The sequence below is a fragment of the Brassica rapa genome, chromosome A05 (genome assembly GCF_000309985.2).
Source record: "Brassica rapa cultivar Chiifu-401-42 chromosome A05, CAAS_Brap_v3.01, whole genome shotgun sequence".
In the NCBI taxonomy this organism is placed as follows: domain Eukaryota; kingdom Viridiplantae; phylum Streptophyta; class Magnoliopsida; order Brassicales; family Brassicaceae; genus Brassica; species Brassica rapa.
The window spans coordinates 16,715,112-16,735,516 of record NC_024799.2 but is presented as its reverse complement, the minus strand read 5'-3'; the positions used below and the strand labels follow the sequence as shown (position 1 = coordinate 16,735,516).

At 43.4% G+C, this 20,405-nt stretch overlaps 1 pseudogene; it reads right to left on the bottom strand.

The window, feature by feature from the left end:
* Positions 1-1,874: 1,874 nt before the first annotated feature.
* LOC103874766 lies at positions 1,875-16,667 on the bottom strand (annotated as a pseudogene).
* Between the last annotated feature and the right edge of the window lie 3,738 nt (positions 16,668-20,405).

The window sequence follows — 20,405 nt, the reverse complement described above, 5'->3', positions numbered from 1 at the left end:
ATATTGATCTATATATTATATAAATGGTTCTTTTTATGTGACTTTTATTTTAGTTATTACTTATATATAATAAAAATATAATTATATAGCTTTTTTAAAAATATTGTTCATTAACTATTTAAAGCTATGTAGATAATTAAAAGAAAAAAACCTAAAAGGTAAGTTAATTAATATGTATTTAATTATGATATATATATATATATAATTAATTATTTCCAAACACATATATATATATATATAATAAAATAGGAAACAAATAATACTAAAAGTTAGATTTATTAATTATTGTTTCTATGATTTTTTAGTTAGAAGTTGATTTTAGAAATGCATTAATTAAAGAAGAAAAGACAAAGAATCCTAAAAGGTAGGTTAATTAATAATTTCAGTGGCATGCCATTGTAAATAACTTGCAAAACTAAGGGGTAGTTTCAATTTGTACTCCTCTTTTAATAGATTAGATATTCTAATCCTTATCATTTTATTTATCTGTAAAGTACTTAACATAATTAAAATTATCAAGTTAACCATATTTATAATTTCAAAATTTAAAATTATTTTTATAATATGGTGATATCGAGTAAAAAAGCTTTACCAAAACCAAATGTTTGAAATTAAGTTAGGCTAACGCCTATACTCTCAAATAAAATTTCTAAGCTCAGAATAACAAAACTCAAAACCTGATTTTTGAGTCTGATTTTAAATCCAATTTGGATCAAATCCCCATGGTATTAAATTTGATTTGATTATAACATAAATATAATGATATTTATTTTTAGTTATGTGGATTAAAATTTAATGACTATATTTTAAAGAAAATCCTATAAAATTAAAATTGAGTGGTATCTCTTGTAAATAATACGTATGAGTAAGATTCTTTATAATTAATGCTCATGTTTTAGCAATGTAGATTAAATACTTTAATAACTAAATTAGTTAATATTATTGTATTTGATAAATAACTAAATTTCTGCTAAATAATTAAAGTAATCAATAATCTTTCTAATTATAATATTTAAATTTATTTAAAATCTGGACAAAAAATGAAAATTGTATTTCTCAAATTAAAAAAATATAAATAGGATAAATTTTATTATTTAAATTATTTAAGGCATATTAACAAAAAATAAGAATTATAAGGACTAAATTACAATAATTTAAAATAAAAAGTAGTCTAATTTGGCATGTAAGTGTAACTAGTTATATGTATGTTATGGCTATTTATGATGAGTTTAACTATTCAAATTCTTGTTTGGTTTACGAATGTTTTGGCACGTTAATTTTGTTTACATATGTATCTTCCCCGTCTTTGTAGTGTGGGCATGAATAAGCCGTTTTCATGTCTAAAGGGAGGAACCATTGTTTGTGCTCAGTTATAAATTTATCATAAATTTATCTATGTCATCAAAAGTCTGATGATAAACCATAATACATGCTCAGTTATAAATTTACCATAAATTTATGTATATCATCAAAAGTCTGATGATAAACCATAATACATGCTCAGTTATAATATAATTTGATTAAACTCAAATGATCTCGTTCATTGTGAGAACCGAGAAACTTGCATAACCAAAATTCGTAATGAAAAACAGTAATTTTTTAAGCTGAATTTTCTGCGATAGCTAACGACAAATAATTAGAAAAAGATGTCTTGTAAAATATGTTAATAAAAAGTGTGTAAAAACGAATAGACTTTAATCCAAACTAGATTTTGACCCGCGCTTTTGAAGCGCGGGATTTTTTGGATTACAAACAGATTTTTCATATGAGTTAGTATTTTGGGGTTGATGTACGTTATTATGTTACAAAGCCGTATTATGTCTAGGTAGGAATTTATTTAAAAAGTTATATAATTTATGAGTTAGTTTATTTGAGATTTTGTATGTACAGTCTTATTTAACTCTCTGTTGGGTCTGGACATTTTACTCGGATCTAAAAAATCAACCCGAAAATATATGATTGGTTCGGGTCTGAGTTCAGAAAAAATACTTATTAGGTGATTTCTTGGACCTACGGATCTTGTTTCGAGTCCGGATCCTACCCGAGACCCAATCATATATCCAAAGAAACTAAAATATTTTGTGATTATGTATATTTATTTCAGATATGTTTTCATTTTTACAAACATATTTCAAATTATGGGATTGTGTTTTTGGTTATAGTTTTGAGTTTTGGATAAAAAATTAAATTTTTGATGAAATTTTGGTTATTTTTTTTTTGTTTTTCGGGTCAAATTTTAAGTAAAATTTTGAGAGCTTTTAGGTATTTGAATATGTTCGGTTAATTGTTTTGGTTTTGGTATTTTTCATGTTCATTATTTTTTGGATTCTTCGATTTAGGTAAAATCATAACATAATTCATAGTTGAATTTAAACATTGCAGAACAATGATGTAGTTTGTAGTTTGTTCTTAACATAATTATTTCATATATTTATTTCATAGCTTTTCGTGAATGGAGATGATGAGATTGTAAACTATTTGTCGCTGTAAAATTATGCAAGTTTTGTTAACATCAATCTATTATAACAATAATCTCATGGTGCGCTTCATACAATATAAATTCTAATAATGATAGGTCGATGCTAAAAGCATAATTGTGTTTGAGGTTAAGGGCCCACCATATAGATTGTTGGACAAAAATCAGTTAGATCATTTTACGGGATTTATATAGTTTTTTTTTTGGTAGGAAGATGGGAGGAAGCCTCCCAATTTTATTTAAACTAAAACTTCAAATTACAATCGAACTTGTCGTGGCTGTAACAGTCCATCGACATCCTCTCGTATCAAACTAACAAACTCAAGCGGAACAACATCAAAGCGATGAAACCCAAAAGGAAGAGAAAACGCAAGGTTAGCTAACCCATCAGCTAATCGGTTAGCTTCCCTATACACATGAACAATTCAGACCAACCAGTCCCTCGTCAAGAAGCCATGGCACAATCGTACCAGGAAAGACAGTGGATGAGTATCTTCAATCCCTGTCGTAAGAAAACCCACCACCATTTTGGAATCAACTTCCACCTCCAGCCTCCTGATACCTTTCTCCCAAGCAATCACAAGACCATAATAGACTCCCCACAATTCCGCCAGAGGCGCCGAGCACCTCCCTATGTTGAGCGCAAATCCACCGCACCACTCACCCTCTCCATCACGCAACACCCCTCCAGCCGACGCCAGTCCCGGATTACCATGTGATGCTCCATCAGTATTCAGTTTCATCCACCCCCCTCGAGGAGGCGTCCATCCTACCATTATCTCCACCCGTTGGACACGAGCCCTGCTTTCCTCCTCTGTCTTCTTAGCACGCATCACTTCTCTAGCCAAGTTACGTAGAAATTTAACTCTATCCCTCCAAAGCCTATTATCTCCAAACACATTCCCACACCTCCACTTCCATCCCCACCACACGCCCAGAGCAAAAGTCGTGGCCCAAGGAATCTCATTTTGAGCATCATTATCATACAGGTTTCTGTATAGCCACTCAAGCAATGGCATCGAGAAGAAGGCCTGTCTCTTCGTACTTGGTACGAATCTACTCCAAATTCCCTCCATTGCAGGGCAGTCTCTAAGCACATGTAAGATCGTCTCAACCCCTCCTTTGCATACTTGGCACACATCAGTTCCACTGAGATGTCTCCTATATCTCTCTGCATTTGTCATTATTGCCTGATTCCCAACTAGCCAAAGGAACACTCTAACTCTCTCTGGAGCCACCACACGCCACATACTTTTAAACAAGTTTTCCATCTGCTGTCTTGGAGTATTATCCCTTGTTATTAAGTCATACGCCGTTTTAACTGTAAACTGTCCATTTGGAACTTCTCCCCACGCTAACCGATCTTTCACTCCACTCACAGTGTCCACAACAACTGCCACACGCTCAAGCCTTCTCTCGTCAGGTATATAGGGAGATATTCTGGAGAGATCCCACCCCCCACCATCAAGCCACAACTCCCTAGCTGTTATGTTTTCATATCCCTCTGGAAGATCTCCAAGCACTTCTCCCATAAGAGGTTGCCGTGAAAGCCACTTATCTGTCCAAAACTTGATTTCTCTTCCATTCCCAATAACCCAACTATGTCCCTTTGCAACCACCTCCCTGATTCCCATTACTACACTTCTCCATGTAGAAGACACGTTACTACCCGCAACCATCCAAGAAGAGTCGTGCATATCACCCACTGAGTACTTGCTTCGTAATACCCTAGCCCATAATCCCTCTTTATCATTCAGTAGACGCCATCCTACTTTCGCTAGCAACGCTTTATTCATATCTCTCGACACACGAATCCCAAGACCACCATCAGCTTTCGGTCGGCAGACTCTATCCCAAGAGATCAAATGTTGGCCACTACCCCATACAAAGCTTCTTGATAAGCTATCCAACTTGTCCAATGTACTCACTGGCATATGTATCGTGCTCATGGAGTGCACTGGTATGGATGATAAGACGGCTTTGGTCATGGTTACCCTTCCTGCTAAGCTTAGAGTTTGTTTCTTCCATCCTGATAAACGTGATGCTACCTTCTCTAGGACCTCTCCAAATGTCTCCTTGTTGATCCTTTTCTGTAAAATTGGCATCCCCAGGTACTTCCCCAGTTCCCTTGTTGATGAAATACCACTCTCTCGGCTTATTAATTCTCCTCTCTCTCGAGTAACGTTACCAGAGAAGAAGATTTTCGACTTTGGGAGACTGACTTTTTGACCTGAGGCTCTACAGAATGTCTCCAACACATCTCTTATCACTCGGACCTGCGACACTGAAGCCTCTGCAAAGAGGATTAAGTCATCTGCAAAACAGATATGAGTAAGTTGCGGTCCACCTCTAGACAACTTTATGGGTTTCCATTTTTTATCCATCACCGCTCTATCTATCATGTGACAGAGCCGCCCCATACACAGCACGAGCAAATACGGAGACAAAGGATCTCCCTGTCGAAGTCCTCGTGAGGGCTTGAACGAATCTGTTTTCTCACCATTCCACAATATGCTCATCGAGGGACCAGATACGCACTCCATAATCCTTCCAACCCAACCCTCAGGCAAGCCTGCTGCACGTAACGTATCCTCCAAGAAATCCCACCGCAACCTGTCATAAGCTTTCTCCAAATCCAGCTTGAGCAACATCCAACCTTTTTGACCCTTCTTCTTTCTCATCGAGTGAACAGCCTCTTGAACAACCACAATGTTATCTGCACTCAATCTGCCTGGGATGAAACTCGATTGAGCAGGACCTATCAGCTTTTTCATAACTCCCTTTAGTCTCCCAACCATAGCTTTCGTTATAATTTTAAACAACACATTGCAGAGGCTAATAGGACGAAATTGTGTAATACTTTCCGGTTTACTCACCTTCGGTATCAACACTACAAGAGCATCATTCGTATTTTCCGGCAACTTGTAACGCCCCCAATCCTGGAAAGGATTGTTGGGACAGCCATGGTTCGAGGAAACGTACTAGCCAGTCTTAGGACATCAAGGCAAGCGTTCCATGGTCGAGAAAGAAGGTTAAGGACATAAGGAAACTTAGACTTAACCTTATAAGAGCAAAGAGACAGCTAAGACGAGTAAGACGGTAGCTGGACGAGATAGAGAAGTAGCTCGACCAGCTTAACGAAGCTAAGTTGAGTTCACTCCAGCTCAGCCACTACTAAGTCAGCTCCACTAGCTGGACTACTAGCTCACTCAGCTGAGGCAGCTGGGAGTCAGCTCATCTCAGCTAGACGGACTGTTCGGGTTTTAGGCCGATGGTCCGGGTCCGGGTCAGTGGCGGGCTGTGAGGTCCGACCATGAGGCCATGGGCTGTTGGGTCCTTGGACAAGGCCGTGGGCTAAGTCCAGGAGTCTTGGGGCGTGGGTTGGGCTTATGACCGACCCCAAACCTAATCAGAAAGGGCGAAGGGATGCAAGTGGCCGAAAGGGGACAACCCTTGGCCGATGGTGCCCGTTCGCTAGCAAGTCGTGCCTGTTCGTGGGGCAAGACTTACCCCCTCGTTTTCTATAAATATGGGGCCTCTCCTGTCGATTTCATTATCCATTTCCAGAGTAAAATACTCAGAGAAAAACGTAGAGAGAAAGAAAGAGAGAAAGAGAGAGTTCCGGTCAAGAGAAAGGCCGATTGTGGTGGTGTTGTGTTCCGGCGACTCTGATCGTTTGAGAACTAACCCCGGTCAAGAATGGGAGATCATGACAAGGAGAAGAGCATGGAGAATCCAGACGTGGTTCACAAGGTATGTGATGGGCCGTGGCTCCATCAGACCGAACGGACGGTCCATGCGACTGCACCGCGGCTCTGGTCGGTTCCTAAGTCCCATCCGGCTCTCCTGATCTATTTCAATTCGCTTCTCTTCTCTTCTCTCTGGTTAAACACGAAGGGTTGTGTTGGTTGAGTCCAAGGGACACGTCCCTAGGCTTTGGCCGAACATAACTAGACCGCTAACCTTGACACGGGTCGGTTAGACGGATGATCCGATCGCACCAAGACTGGGCGGTTAGGACGAACGGTTGGAACATCTGAATGGGTGCGAGTTGCCAAGGGTCATGACTTGCCAAGAGGTACGTATGTCCAAAGGGTACTAGTTCCCAAAGGGTGTGAGTTCCAAACGGTGCCATTGGTTCAAGGCTTAGGCCGAACCAAGTGGACAGTCCGCGGCTGCATAGTCAAACGGACAGACGGTTAGTTAAACCGGAGTGTTGTGTCGCAAGGTCTGATTGGTTGCAAGGCAATCCGGTTTAGTCTTGGGCCTTACTCTGTGGTATGGATCCAGGCTTTGGGTCGGATCAGGTAAGAAGATCCGTGAGCCTTTGGGCCGGACTTATAACTGGCCGATCGCACCTAGATCTTAATCAGACGGTTAGACGGGACTATGGACAATCCGGCTATGGTTGGATGGTTCTAGCCGCAAAGGCTAAGTAGGATATCTTACAATCATCCTCGGGTTGGTGAGTAGGATAGGCGCCATATGCCTTATGTAGGGCGTAGACCCACATGATGGCAATGGAAGGCCGGTCATATCAGTGCATGCTAAGTGGACGATGGCTTATCAAGTCTAGTGGTCGGATCATGTTTCATGACGATGGTTCGATGGCCGAACACTAGTATGGATAGTCATGTTGCTGGAGTAAGAGTATTGGTGTGATGCTTCTAGATATCAACCTTGGTGTTGATAACTTCGAGATTGGCTAAGAGTCATGACGAAGAGTATGGCTAGTACTATGTGTCGTAGACCATAAGTATTGAGCCTAAGTGTGATTGTTCAAGGAAGGCCGTGTAAGATCTGATCATGGTTGAGTATGGACGACCTGACCTCTGAATGATGGCTCAAGGTGTCGGTCCTAACCTGATTAATGAATGCATCGGTTGGTATGAACAAATCATATATGTTGTCTGGGTTAAGTCCCAAGGCCGGTCAGGCCAGATGATGACTCATCAGTTCCAAGTCATGTGAGGATGGTTGGTTTAATGACTTAGGATCTAATGAGCTTTGTCAGTCCAGAAGATGGACTTGGTACTATTGCCTATAAGGTAAAAGGATTTCGGATTGTGCATGAGCCGAGAAAGGCCAGATGCAAACCCTTATCCTTTCAAGGACTTCTCAAAGGTTACTTATGTCTGTGGGGATGGTTGGTTGAATGACTAAGTACCTAGGGGAGCTGTTTGATGCAGGAGTCAAGATAAGGACCTTAAGTAAGATCATTGAGTGATCGTGGTCCAGCTGTTAAGCAAGAGCGATTCGAGTCAATGGAGGACCGATGAGCTAATAAGCTCCGTAGATGTGGCAAAGGTACGATCTAGCATTTACTTATGTAGATCTAGATAGAATGGTTAGGGGAATGGAACCTCAGAATCGTATGGCTTGGTTTGGGTTTAGGATTGACCTTTAAGCTAATTGGTAGTTGAGTAAACTGGCCAAGGCTAAGGTGATTCGACCGGACAAGTGTTAGATTGGTTTTAGACCAATGGTTAACTAGAGAATAATCCGCTGCGTATCTGTTGAAAGGATCTACGCTATTAATGACTAGGGAAGTCTATAGCTAAGATCTAAGTTAGCCCTCGCCTTTAGGCGATATTATTAATAAAGGGCAAAAGTTAAGAGGTTCGGCCAGGAAGTGGACCGAGCGACGTGAGGCATCGACCGCGGCCTAGACGGCCGGGATCGGGTCTTACAAGTTGGTATCAGAGCATGCTTGATCCTGTTTAGGACAACACTCTAAGATGTTGAGTTCCAAACCGAATTTATTTCCAAAAACTATGATGACTATGGAACCTTAGTTGGGGTGAGCCGAGAAAGAGTTGAGGTAAGCTAGGGTATCATGCTTGTGAATGTGAAAGTTCTAAGATGAACCGGCTTAGCCAAGATTCATTCTCCAAGGGCAAGATCCTAAAAACAGAAAGGTTGGTCGATCTAGTTATTAAGAAGTAATAGACGGGTTGGAAGGGATGGAAGCAATGCAAAACTTCTTTATGGATTACCTGGACAAGGGAAGTAACATGGACCAGAGAGTGGCTTAAGTTGAAATAAACGTGCAGCACTCTACTGAAGTTAAGTGTTATCCCTTGATGGCCGTTCATAATAAGTAAAGCATATGCAATGTTAAATCTGACTCAAAGGAGACACTACATGACCAGTACACGAGTGGACTTGTGATCAGATGGATCAGCTAGGACTCGGTATAGGTCAAGGTAGGTTTCCTTAGATCTAGTTGGATGGAATGAATCAATTCCAATCTGAATCCGTCCAAAGAAAGAATTGAGGAAACTCAGGGTATTCGTTCCAATCATTGGAAGAACATGATGTTAAGTATCTTAGTATGATGGGGATTGAGGTATATTATAATTTCTGTTGTGAATGGTGTCAGCATTCGCAATAGTAAGACGCTTTGGAGAATGGTATGGGACATTTTCCAAATGTGTGATTAAACCGAAATGCTACTCATCTAGGTACCCACTGGAAGTGAAACGGGTGGCTTTGTTGGAGTCTAACTTGGCTGAAGAAGCTAAGCTTAAGGCTAAGCCACAGTCTGGCCCATCGGGCAAGACTAATGATAAAAAGAGAAAATGGGACCAGGTGGACGGAGGTAAGACCTCTGGTTGCCAACCTGCATGTTCCAAATGTGGGCGGAACCATACCGGTGAGTGCTGGAAGGCCAAGGGGGCTTGTGTTCGTTGTGGCAGCATGGACCATGGAGTTCAGAACTGTCCTCGACAGAACCCATCTGGTAGAAGCGGCCATATGACTTGTTTCCATTGTGGCCAGCAAGGACATTTCCAATCGAAGTGTCCCAAGCTGCAAGGAAGTCAGGGGAAGGGCCGTGGAGACACAGGCAAGGCGTCCCAAGGCAAACCAACCACAACACCAAGGGTGTATGAACTGTCACGAGACGATGGAGCTTTCGGATCTTTTGATTCGATCTCTAGCAATCTCTAAATTTATCTTTTTACATTCAAGTAGTAATGCTTGGTCTGGAACCTAGAATTGTCTAGGGGATTCTGATGGGGGTCTCTGATAGGAACCCTCATGATTGGTGGTGTAAAAACCCACGTACTTTCCGACGCAGGGCTACACATAGGTTTTGTGAGTCCGGGACTGGTCGGAAAGGGTCTGTTCTGTCTGTACGCTGGTGATAATTTTGGGATAGTGAGGGCAGCCGGTGGGCAAGCCAGGAACTCACTAGGTCTCATGTCGAATATCCCAGTGCAGATCCAGGGAAAGGTCTTCCCTGTGAATCTGGTCTGTGTCCACCTAAAGAATCACGAGATGATCCTAGGTATGGACTGGTTGGGAAAGTATCGGGCCACTCTCGATTGCCATAGAGGTCGTGTGCAATTGGAGACTGGGCTTCGACCGATCCAGTACCAATGTCTGTGTCCGGCTCAAGAGAAAGTAGTGGTTTCAGCAGTTCGAGCGATTCGGATGTTGGAACAGGGTTGTCAGTCCTTTTTGGCTACAATTACAACTACAGAGCCGGGCAGTTCTGTCTGTCTGAAAGACCTTTCAGAGGATTCGTTGGTGTCGAAATTCCGAGATGTGTTCCAGGTACCTCAGGGTGTCCTCCCTGATAGGTCGGATCCATTTATGATTGAACTAGAGCCAGGGACAGCTCCGCTGTCCTAGAGTCCGTTTCTGTCGGCTCCGGCCGAGATGGCAGGGCCGAAATTGACCATGTCCGAGAAAGGACCATGGTCGCAGTACAACCAAGTCGGAGTTTGACCTAAGGTTGAGAATGATCAAGTCTAGTAATGGACGAGGATCAGGCCACGACCTATTCGGAGATGGACCTATGGTCGGGGTGAAACGGTCGAGTCCCTGCGTGGACCATGACCGGAATATGATCACGTCCGTAAATGGACCAGGATCGAATTATGACAAAGTCCAGTGAAGGACATAAGTCAAGTCTGAGGCGTTTTTAGTCTGGAGGGACTAAGATCGCAATGTGGCCAAGCCTGAAAAGGTTGTGGCCGGTTAAGAGATGATCCATTACGTTGTGGCTGAGGTCATGAACCTTATTGTCCATGAAGGACAAAAGAACCATAACAATCTGTTAGGACTTGTTGTAGGACGAGCAGCCTAAAGATTGGAACAAGTTCGTGAGGACTTGACTGGTACATCGAAGTGGTCATTTGGTGGTTTTGAATCAAGCTTGTTCTATTCTCTGATCAAGACTAGAATAAGTTCGGTTGGAATATTTTGTCTTGGGACAAGGTATAATCATCACCGGATTCGAGGACGAATCCATTACAAGTGGGGGAGACTTGTAACGCCCCCAATCCTGGAAAGGATTGTTGGGACAGCCATGGTTCGAGGAAACGTACTAGCCAGTCTTAGGACATCAAGGCAAGTGTTCCATGGTCGAGAAAGAAGGTTAAGGACATAAGGAAACTTAGACTTAACCTTATAAGAGCAAAGAGACAGCTAAGACGAGTAAGACGGTAGCTGGACGAGATAGAGAAGTAGCTCGACCAGCTTAACGAAGCTAAGTTGAGTTCACTCCAGCTCAGCCACTACTAAGTCAGCTCCACTAGCTGGACTACTAGCTCACTCAGCTGAGGCAGCTGGGAGTCAGCTCATCTCAGCTAGACGGACTGTTCGGGTTTTAGGCCGATGGTCCGGGTCCGGGTCAGTGGCGGGCTGTGAGGTCCGACCATGAGGCCATGGGCTGTTGGGTCCTTGGACAAGGCCGTGGGCTAAGTCCAGGAGTCTTGGGGCGTGGGTTGGGCTTATGACCGACCCCAAACCTAATCAGAAAGGGCGAAGGGGTGCAAGTGGCCGAAAGGGGACAACCCTTGGCCGATGGTGCCCGTTCGCTAGCAAGTCGTGCCTGTTCGTGGGGCAAGACTTACCCCCTCGTTTTCTATAAATATGGGGCCTCTCCTGTCGATTTCATTATCCATTTCCAGAGTAAAATACTCAGAGAAAAACGTAGAGAGAAAGAAAGAGAGAAAGAGAGAGTTCCGGCCAAGAGAAAGGCCGATTGTGGTGGTGTTGTGTTCCGGCGACTCTGATCGTTTGAGAACTAACCCCGGTCAAGAATGGGAGATCAAGACAAGGAGAAGAGCATGGAGAATCCAGACGTGGTTCACAAGGTATGTGATGGGCCGTGGCTCCATCAGACCGAACGGACGGTCCATGCGACTGCACCGCGGCTCTGGTCGGTTCCTAAGTCCCATCCGGCTCTCCTGATCTATTTCAATTCGCTTCTCTTCTCTTCTCTCTGGTTAAACACGAAGGGTTGTGTTGGTTGAGTCCAAGGGACACGTCCCTAGGCTTTGGCCGAACATAACTAGACCGCTAACCTTGACACGGGTCGGTTAGACGGATGATCCGATCGCACCAAGACTGGGCGGTTAGGACGAACGGTTGGAACATCTGAATGGGTGCGAGTTGCCAAGGGTCATGACTTGCCAAGAGGTACGTATGTCCAAAGGGTACTAGTTCCCAAAGGGTGTGAGTTCCAAACGGTGCCATTGGTTCAAGGCTTAGGCCGAACCAAGTGGACAGTCCGCGGCTGCATAGTCAAACGGACAGACGGTTAGTTAAACCGGAGTGTTGTGTCGCAAGGTCTGATTGGTTGCAAGGCAATCCGGTTTAGTCTTGGGCCTTACTCTGTGGTATGGATCCAGGCTTTGGGTCGGATCAGGTAAGAAGATCCGTGAGCCTTTGGGCCGGACTTATAACTGGCCGATCGCACCTAGATCTTAATCAGACGGTTAGACGGGACTATGGACAATCCGGCTATGGTTGGATGGTTCTAGCCGCAAAGGCTAAGTAGGATATCTTACAATCATCCTCGGGTTGGTGAGTAGGATAGGCGCCATATGCCTTATGTAGGGCGTAGACCCACATGATGGCAATGGAAGGCCGGTCATATCAGTGCATGCTAAGTGGACGATGGCTTATCAAGTCTAGTGGTCGGATCATGTTTCATGACGATGGTTCGATGGCCGAACACTAGTATGGATAGTCATGTTGCTGGAGTAAGAGTATTGGTGTGATGCTTCTAGATATCAACCTTGGTGTTGATAACTTCGAGATTGGCTAAGAGTCATGACGAAGAGTATGGCTAGTACTATGTGTCGTAGACCATAAGTATTGAGCCTAAGTGTGATTGTTCAAGGAAGGCCGTGTAAGATCTGATCATGGTTGAGTATGGACGACCTGACCTCTGAATGATGGCTCAAGGTGTCGGTCCTAACCTGATTAATGAATGCATCGGTTGGTATGAACAAATCATATATGTTGTCTGGGTTAAGTCCCAAGGCCGGTCAGGCCAGATGATGACTCATCAGTTCCAAGTCATGTGAGGATGGTTGGTTTAATGACTTAGGATCTAATGAGCTTTGTCAGTCCAGAAGATGGACTTGGTACTATTGCCTATAAGGTAAAAGGATTTCGGATTGTGCATGAGCCGAGAAAGGCCAGATGCAAACCCTTATCCTTTCAAGGACTTCTCAAAGGTTACTTATGTCGGTGGGGATGGTTGGTTGAATGACTAAGTACCTAGGGGAGCTGTTTGATGCAGGAGTCAAGATAAGGACCTTAAGTAAGATCATTGAGTGATCGTGGTCCAGCTGTTAAGCAAGAGCGATTCGAGTCAATGGAGGACCGATGAGCTAATAAGCTCCGTAGATGTGGCAAAGGTATGATCTAGCATTTACTTATGTAGATCTAGATAGAATGGTTTAGGGGAATGGAACCTCAGAATCGTATGGCTTGGTTTGGGTTTAGGATTGACCTTTAAGCTAATTGGTAGTTGAGTAAACTGGCCAAGGCTAAGGTGATTCGACCGGACAAGTGTTAGATTGGTTTTAGACCAATGGTTAACTAGAGAATAATCCGCTGCGTATCTGTTGAAATGATCTACGCTATTAATGACTAGGGAAGTCTATAGCTAAGATCTAAGTTAGCCCTCGCCTTTAGGCGATATTATAAATAAAGGGCAAAAATTAGGAGGTTCGGCCAGGAAGTGGACCGAGCGACGTGAGGATCGACCGCGGCCTAGGCGGCCGGGATCGGGTCTTACAACTTCCCAACCTCAAAAAATCGAAGAATAAAACTAATCACCGAAGGTCCCACAGTCTCCCAGCACCTTTGATAAAACACTGGTTGAAAACCATCAGGTCCTGGGGCCTTGAAACTACCCATCTTCCTTACAGCTATCTCCACTTCTTCTGCAGAGAAAGGTCTGTTCAAAGAAGTATGCTCCTGACTCGTAAGCCGCACAAAACCGCTCATCGGTAGACTCTGTACTTCAGTATCCACATTCTCCAAAGAGTATAAGGTTTTGAAGTAGTTCACTGCAAGTTTCTCCAGCTCCTTTGCGTCTGTTAACCATTGATTAGCATCATTTCTCAACATCTCCACTCGATTTCTTCTCCTTCTTATGACTGTGGACATGTGAAAGAACTTAGTATTCTTATCTCCATGAGCAACCCATTTCTTCCGAGATTTCTGAAACCAAATCACTTCTTCTTGCTCCAGAACTATTTCAAATTCCTTGAGTAGCTCACCCTCTTTCACCAACAGTTCATCACTTAGGTCCTCCTCAATTTTCTCCTGTATTTCTTTTATCTCCGTAACTAACTTCTCTTTTCTCTGCTGAACATTTCCAAACACCTCTTTGTTCCACTTCTTGAGTTTCAATCCCAGCCTCACTAGAGCTTCTCTGGTATCAATGTCCCTGTCCCAAGAAACTGTTAATAATTCTTGAAACTCACTATGCTGCAGCCATGCCGCTTCAAAACGAAACGGACGTCGACATGCGTTCCCTTGGACCTCCGGTGTCAACTGTAAATATAATGGAGCATGATCTGACGCCAAGAACGGCAGATGTGTTACTCTTGCCTCCTGCCATTTGAGTCTCGACTGGGCGCAGCATAAAACCCTATCCAACCTCTTTGCCACAAATGTACTCGCTGATTTTCCTCTCTTCCAAGTAAACTGATTCCCACTAAAACCCATGTCTATGAGCGACATATCATTGATCCAGTCACCAAAAGTTAATGAGTCCTGAGACAATCTCCCATTTCCTCCACTCCTCTCATCCAATCTCACAATTGTGTTAAAATCACCACCAAGAATAACCGGTCCAATGGCCGTTCTGATAACTTCCTCCAACTCCTGCCATAGACCACCCCGCCGACTCGGAGAAGGGGCTATACAACGATCAAATTAATCACTTCTGTTCCACTTCCCACTCTAGCAAAAATGAACTGATCAGATGACTTTATCACCTCCAGCACTCCTATTTCCGACCTCCATAGTAACCACAGGCCTCCACTCTGACCACAAGCATCAACTCTAAATGAATTCTCGAAACCCAGCCCCTGACAAATTCGACCTCCAGCGACTCCACCAGCGTGCATTTCGAATACAGCAAGAACATCTGTCTTGAATCTCTTCACCAGATATCGAATCGATCTGCGAAACTGAGGTTTATTTGCCCCCCGGCAATTCCAAAGAATGCACTTCATCCAATATTCCTTATCAACTAACAGAATCACCGGGGCAAATCGTTATGCCTCCACACCCTCCGAGCTTTCCCCCTCACCAAGCTCTGATCCATCTGTAATCAGGTTTTCCGTCGAAACCAACTGCTCCGGTATGTTTCTCTGATCACTACCGTGCTCTAGTTTCTTCTCGCTCCCATCTCCTCCTCCATCTCCGGCGAAAACACCTCCTCGTCCTCCGATGTTCTCTTTTTCAACTCTCAATCTCTTTCCACTTAACGATAAGTTCATCTCCCCTCTAGCTGGCCCATAAACAAGGCCTCGCGTGGGCCCTGCAGGTTTGGGTTTCGGCCTTTGAAGATTTAGACTTCTCAAATTATTTGCCTTCTTCTCCTTAAGGCCTGGTTGGGCTTTCGACTGGTTCCCTTTGACCCCAGTTGCAGCAAACGCCATTACCTTCTCAAACACTCTACTTGAACCTCCGACTTTTAGGTTAACGTTGTTCTCATTCTCTTTATTTTCTCCCTCTCTCCCAACATCATCTCGTAGCTCCTCCAACTCCCCACTTCCTATTAAGCTCCCAAACCGATTCGACACATTAATCTTCTCAACGGAACCACCATTACGTACTTCCTTCATCTTCTTCCCCATCATGTCTCTCCCATCATTCCTCTGCGTAGTCCCTCCTGACTGTCTTTGTGGGTCAGTCTTTTTCCTCATATGTCTTACTTGCGTAAACTCTGTTTCCATTCCCACTGGTACAGTGTTCACATGTGTCGTGACCACTGGAGTAGGCACAGCAACCATAGCTCGCTCCGTACTACTCCGTGGACATGTGTATACGAGATGCCCATACATACCACACTTCGAACATATAGCAGATATTCCTTCATAAGATACAAAATATCTCTCTCCATTAATCAGCACTGACCCTTTCAAAGGCTTGTTCAGATTCACCTCCACACAAATTCTCGCGAACCTAGCTCTTTCAAACTTCAGAGTTGTCAAGTCGACTTTAATCGGTCTTCCTAGCCCCTTAGCAATTCCCATCAGTATCGTCTTATGATAAAAATTCACCGGGATATGGGAGAGACGAACCCAAACGGGCGTCGTATCTATCTCATCCTTCAGCGGATCAAACTCCGGAGTCCAAGCTTGCACCATAAGATAGCTCCCAAACGCCCTCCACGGACCATCAGCTAGCGCAGTCATATACTCCTCCTCCTTCTCAAAACGCACCATAAAGAACTGCCTAGGTAGATCCATGACATACATCGATCCTTTAGGTTTCCACAACTCCTTCAACTTTCGGGTTAAACTGAGAATAGGAACATTCCTTCCCAAAACCCTAACGATCACGCATCTCTTCCACAAACTATTCATGGTCGTCAGTACCTCCTCTCCTATCGTGATCTCCGGCTCTCCGTCCTCCCCATTCGGAAACTCCAACGTCAATCTCGATTCCACAAACTCTTCAGCCACAACTTCCTCCGGAACTGGCATTCCTCCCTCACTACACCCTACGACTTTCCTTACCCTCGAGCCTGGGACATCCGGCGGATCTCCCGGCGGTCTCTCCTTCCCCCCTATATCTTCCATAGTAGCATCTTGCACTTCCTCCCCCAAAACCCTAAAATCGCCTCCTAAAACCCTAGCCTCCATTTTTCACCCCGAGAACTTCCTTAAGTTATTACGGGATTTATATAGTTAGATTAATTGTTTGTATGACTAAAAATAATAAATAATAGATAGGTTCAATGACTTTTTGTAAGTAGATTTATTAAAACTCTTTCCTTTTTAATAGTATTGATTATCTGGAAGTGAGACTAAGACGGAACTGAATAAGAAAAGGTACTGAAATCTATCTAAGTTCATACGTGAGTCGCAGTCGTATGCAGACATACAAAAAATAAAGACTAATGTTCTAAAGTGCATAGAATTTTGGTCATTTATTCTGTGTCGGCCTTTGTTTAAATACTCCTCTTTAGGTCAGCCATTTTCTCATTTTTTTGTAGATTCAAGTTTATCCTCTTTCCATTTTCTCCGATCTTTCATTCTCTCCAAGTTTCGAGCTTATCTTGTTCAGGAATTTTCATTTTCTTGTATATATTCCTTATTCTTCTCCAAATAAGTAAACATTCACTGATTTCAAACGTCTTACGGTATAAAGCGGGATGTTTTGTGTTTTAGGCTGTTTCGGACTATTTACTAATTTAGGTTGTTTTATGATTTTTCCCAAAACTCTCGTTGTTATATTTCGAGATTGTTTTTTTTCTGGCTATTAGGAATATATGCAAATATACGATATACCATATCTATTTAGGATAAATTCCAAGTCGGTTTAGTATATTTCCTATTCTCTTGTTGTCGAGTTTGTATATATACATTGTAAAGCACGTTCATTATCAATAAGAAAGTCTTCTCTAAATCATTGAGACCTAGATTTACATGGTATCAGAGCACAAAATTCTGTGACCTAGTTCTCAGTTTTATTACTTGTTCTTAAAGTTTCGAAGTTCGAAATCCAAAGTTGAGTCAGTGGCTCTTGTGTCTGAGACTCGTAGTACGTAGTCTCGTTGAAGAAGTTTGGTTGTGACCGGTTGTGTAACACATCGCAAACATGGTTAATGATGATGTTGGAGACTCGGCTGTGTCCAAAAGCGGAGATTCTCAAACAAAAAGTGCTGGAAACCTAACTCCATATTCTCTTCATGCCTCCGACAATCCAGGAGCAATGATTACGTCAGTGACGTTAACAGGAGAGAATTACAACGAATGGTCTAGTGAGATGACCAACGCACTGCGAGCGAAACGGAAGCTAGGATTTGTCGAGGGTACCATACCGAAGCCTTTGGCAACGGATTCAAATCTGGAACTCTGGCTCTCCGTCAACTCCATGATAGTAGGGTGGATTCGGACCTCAATCGAACCACGCGTCCGTTCTACCGTCACCTTTGTTCAAGATGCACATAAGCTGTGGGAGAACCTTAGAAAACGGTTTTCTGTGGGCAACAAGGTTCGTGTGCATCACTTGAAAGAACAGATCGCAGTGTGTCGACAAGATGGTGCGTCTGTGATCGAGTACTATGGACGTTTGTCCAAGATTTGGGAGGAGCTGGATATGTACAAGCCCCTGCCTTCGTGTTCGTGTTCTGCTATGGCAGAGTTTGAAAGAGATAGAGAAGAAGAAAAGGTCCACCAGTTTGTAATGGGATTGGATCAAGCTCGTTTTGGAGGAGTGTGTCAAGGTATAATATCCTCTGATTCTACACTGGATATTGGAGAAATCTATGCTAAGGTGATTCGAGAAGAGCAGCGCCTCAACTCAGTCAAAGAGAGAGAGATGCAACAGAATGCTGTTGGGTTTACAGTTAAGAAAGAAGCGGGCGCAGCAAGTTCTGATCAAGCAACCTCACGTACTGACTCTGGAAGCAGGAATCGCGTCCCTCAATGCTCAAACTGCGGTCGTAGTGGGCATGAGAAGGCAAACTGCTGGCAGTTAGTCGGTTTTCCTGACTGGTGGGAAGAACGTTCAGCAAACAGAAGTGGAGGAGGAAACAGAGGAGCTTACAGAGGTGGTCGTGGTCGTGGAAATTATGGGTCTGATCGATCCAGAGGCAGTGGAGCAAAGGCACACGCGACTACATCCAACTCGTCTAGCTTCCCTGAGCTAACGTCAGAACAGTGGCGAACGTTGACTCAGATGATCAACGAGAAAGCCTGCTCTCCCACCGATAAGTTGAATGGTAAGAGTAAACTGGGTGATTTGATACTAGACACGGGAGCTTCCCATCACATGACAGGAGACATCTCGTTTCTTGTCAACACAACGAGTATTTTGCCATGTCCAGTTGGCTTTGCAGATGGAAACAAAGCATATGCCACACATACGGGAACATTTCCTTTAACTGATCGAATCACTCTTGATCATGTCTTGTTTGTGCCAAATTTGAACTGTTCCTTGATATCAGTCTCAAAACTGTTAAAGCAAACTAATTGTTTCGCATTACTAACAGATACGATTTGTCTCTTACAGGATCGTTTCACGAGGACCCTGATTGGAGCCGGTAAGGAACGAGATGGGGTGTATTACTTCACAGATGTCATGGCTGCTAGAGTTCACCGTGTCTCAGCTCCTGTTGTTAAGTCCGCTGATCAACTTCGTTGGCACCAGAGGCTTGGGCATCCATCATCTTCAGTTTTATCTAATTTACCTATGTTTTCGTCTACTAAACTAGCTGCCCTAAGTCCTTGCGACACATGTTTTAGGGCTAAGCAAACTAGAGAAGTGTTTTATGATAGTATCAATAAATCAAATGAGTGTTTTGCGTTGATTCATTGTGATGTTTGGGGTCCATACAGAACTCGTGCTTCTTCTGGTGCTGTATATTTTTTAACGATCGTGGACGATCATTCAAGAGCTGTGTGGACGTATCTCATGCTTGAGAAATCCGAAGTTCGTACGATCTTGACTAATTTTTGTAGCATGGCCTCTACTCAGTTCAGTAAAACAGTTAAGACAGTGAGGTCCGATAATGGAACAGAGTTTATGTGTTTGGCAAGGTTCTTTCGAGAAAGTGGGATTATTCATCAGACGTCATGTGTAGACACGCCTCAACAGAATGGACGTGTCGAAAGGAAACACCGGCATATACTTAATGTGGCCCGCGCCATACTATTTCAAGGAAGTTTACCGGTGAGGTTCTGGGGTGAAGCCATCATGACAGCAACTCATCTTATAAACCGTACTCCCACACAAGTTCTTCGAGGTGCGTCACCATATGAAGTCCTGTATGGTGAGAAGCCAAATTATGATCATCTTAGGGTCTTTGGAAGTCTGTGTTACACACATTTGAGAGCCCGCGACAAAGACAAATTTGGCTCTCGAAGTCGTAAGTGTATATTTATGGGTTATCCTTTTGGACAAAAGGGTTGGAAGGTGTTTGATCTCGACAAGGAACAGTTCTTCATCTCTCGAGACGTCATATTTTACGAGGACACGTTTCCTATGTCATCTATTTCAGAACAGTCGTCGGTTCAGGGAATTGTGTCTCCGGCTCCACCTACTAATGCACCCGACTACTCTGACTCAGATTGGTTATTTGAGTCTGTCCCCAGCTCACTCGACAGGGGGAGTAGCGATGGCATTGGCAATACAGATATTACTGTGGTAGTTGAACCAATAACATCTGAGACACAGAGCCCACAGGCTCCGGAATCTCGTTCTGCATTACCAGCTGATAGGTCTACAACTCCTGCAGAAGTCGTTACAAGTACTGAAACACGTACTGATCAGAGGTCTGAGCCAGTACAAGATATCTCCATGAATGATCCGGGTGTGTTGGGCAGAGGACAACGAGTGCGTCTTCCCTCTGTCAAACTTAAAGACTACGTCAACTACAACGTCCTGTGTCATGAAGATATCCATCTCGTTCCATTCTGCGCTTCATCGTCGTCCT